The following is a 2,831-nucleotide window of genomic DNA, read 5'->3' on the forward strand; positions in this document are numbered from 1 at the left end:
GAGATAGCCAATAAGCTCAAATAAATATTTTTCTGTTATTCTCTCCTTTCAGCCAAGATGCATCAGATATCACCAATGATATCCCTTGTTACACATGCTCTACTGAATCCAGATTGAATCTTGTGTAGCTGTCACTATACTGTTGCAAATGTTGTCGATGATCTTCAGGAAAACTTCACTTCTAGGTGAGAATAACGATACTGTTGTATAATATGCACATTATGTAGCAACTTTCTTTAGAATAGGTACAAATATGGGTTTCTCTGTCAGTTGGCCAAGTAGTTGTCTTCCGAATTTCCTGGTGTAGATCAGGAAGTATTTCTAGTACATCACTGGCTTATTCAAACACATTTCAGTTGTTTTTCCATCGATTCCTGAAATCGCGGTTTCTGCTAATGTTTTCAGTGCAGCTTGGACTTCCTCCTTCAGTATCACTGGTTTTTCATCTTTTGATACCTCTTGAAATGGTTGAATGGTAACTAGTTCTTTTTGGTGCAGTGATGCTACATTTTCCATTTTCTTTTGGGGCTTCCAATATCATTCAATATTTTGCTCATAGAATCTTCAATATTGTAACCCAAGGTTTGTGATTTTTCTGGAATTACTTCAGTTTTAGGTATGCTGAGCATATGTATTCTTCCTTTTTGGATTCTCACTCTAGGCCGTTTCACACTCCATTATAATAATTTTATTTTGTCTTTGTAAGCTGCCCTTTGAAAGGTTCTGTTCAGTTCTTTTACTTTTACTTCTGAGAAAAGAAGGGCCCACTGCGGAAACGGGGGTTTCACATACGTGCAAAAAGCATTAGGTCAAGAAAAGGTCAGCGCGTAGTTTTTGTCTTTTACATGAAAGACAAACAGAAAACCACCAGGAATTATACTCTTTAAAATAGAGAACAACCATATGAGAACGTTTATCTCTCTTTTTCTCTCTCTCTCTCTCAGGATCAAGGGATGAAATACTGGTGTATACTATCCAGTGTTGGGTGTATCCTGGAAATAACACTTTTTGTTAAAAAGATGAAGGGGGGTAAATCTGAAGGGCTCGAACACTCTGCTCCACGGTGCTTGGATTTACCTGTTGGGTGAAGAGTAAACTCAGGTCCGTGGGTGTCTTTTAAAAACGGCCAGGTGGGCCCGGCCATAGAGAGCAGGCTGGACTTCCCTCTCAGCCTGGGCGCTTCACGTGGACTCCAGCCTGTTGAGCGGGAAGAGGTGGTGGCTGGTGCGCGTGGAGAAGTAGAGCTGCCCGCTGGGCATGTGGTTGTCGTACGGGTTGCTCAGAGCTAGCGTCAGCTCGGAGTCCAGCTTGCCCCATGAAATTGATGTTGGGCGAGATGTTGGACTTCTTCCTCTTGACGAAATCGTATGCGTCGTTCAGCGAGAGGTTCATCTTCTGCATCAGGTAGGCCATGGTCACTGTCACTGAGCGGCTGATGCCAGCCAGACAGTGCACCAAGACCCCGAACTTCTTGGAGTGGGCCTCATCAATGAAGCTGATGGCCTCGGGGAAGAACTGGGAGAAGTCTGGCTCCAGTGGTCGGAGATGGGAATCTGCATGAAGGCATTGGGCAGGTTGGGTGTAACGTTGAGGATGCACTTGATGCCATACTTGCCCAGCACATCCAGGTTGGTGGAGTCCTTGGCACAGCCGGGGTAGAGGTAGGGCAGGATCTGGATGGGGAAAGCCGGCTGTCTGGATGGCACGTGGCTTCCCTTCGATTTGGTGACATTGCTGGGCAGCTCTGCGGTTGGACGGCTGGGACTCTCCGACAGAGCAGTCGAAGTTGATGCGCAGGCCGCCTACAACCAGCACCGAGGTGGGCTGGGAGCCGATGCTCGAGGACAGGCACCGGGCTTGGGCTGCCACTCGTGGCGGCCTCCTGGTAGAGCAGCACGGTGGCCGCCTTGCAGCATGGGGTGAAGCGCTCCTTATCGGCGTGGTTGGTGACGATGGAGCGAATGGGCAGGTTGCCCTTGCGCAGGCCCCGCAGCACCAGATCCAGATGGCCAGGTTGATGGCCGTCTTGATGTGCGACAACTCGAAAAGCTCCTCCTGCAGCCCCTTGGCGCTCTTGCAAAGCATGGCTCCCGCACCTGCTGCCGACTTGGACCCCGTACAGGTGCACGCCTTTGCCGTTCCCCAGGCTGACACGTGCGCCCTGGTTTTCCATGGGGAGCGCGTGCTGGGTAGCCCTGCCCTGGGACGGCACCAGGGCCACGCGGGCCTCAGCAGCATCTCTGGGCACCTGCCTCCTGCAGAACTGCGTACCGGTTGGCCCACCCACCTGGCCCTCCCAAACCCTTCAGTTTTAAGGCATTAAAAATACAGCTGTGGAGGAGCGGCACATTCAAAATAGAGTCAACATGGCAAAGCTTTCCGGCGCTTCATTTGCTGCTGGGGCTTGGCTCCATAGGAAGGGAAGCATATCTATTAGTACTTAGAGTGTGGAAGAGGAAGTATAACTCCAAGAAATTTGGAAGTTGTCAAAAATGAAACCGAATGTATTGGTATTCTAGGCATTAGTGAGCTGAAATGGACTGGGATAGTCATTTGACTTGGACAAGTGTTATGGATGGGTGTCATCCAGTCAGCCATGATTTACAGAAACCCTATGTATGACCAAAAAAACCCCCAAAAACACCACCGGGCCCTGCGGCGCCAGGTCCGCAATTGTTATGTTTTAGCCCACGGTTGTAGCCATGGTGCCAACCCTCTTTAGGGTCTTCTTTCTTTTTCATTGTCCCTCTACTTTACCAAGCATGCTGTCCTGTTCAAGGGACAACTTCCTCCCAGTAGCACGTTCAAAGTAGGTAAATGATGTCTCACAT

At 49.2% G+C, this 2,831-nt stretch overlaps 1 pseudogene; it reads right to left on the bottom strand.

Moving 5' to 3' along the window:
• Positions 1–1,181: 1,181 nt before the first annotated feature.
• Positions 1,182–2,238, bottom strand: LOC142430573 (dual specificity protein phosphatase 7 pseudogene; annotated as a pseudogene).
• Between the last annotated feature and the right edge of the window lie 593 nt (positions 2,239–2,831).

Source organism: Tenrec ecaudatus, chromosome 17 (genome assembly GCF_050624435.1).
Source record: "Tenrec ecaudatus isolate mTenEca1 chromosome 17, mTenEca1.hap1, whole genome shotgun sequence".
Lineage (NCBI taxonomy): Eukaryota > Metazoa > Chordata > Mammalia > Afrosoricida > Tenrecidae > Tenrec > Tenrec ecaudatus.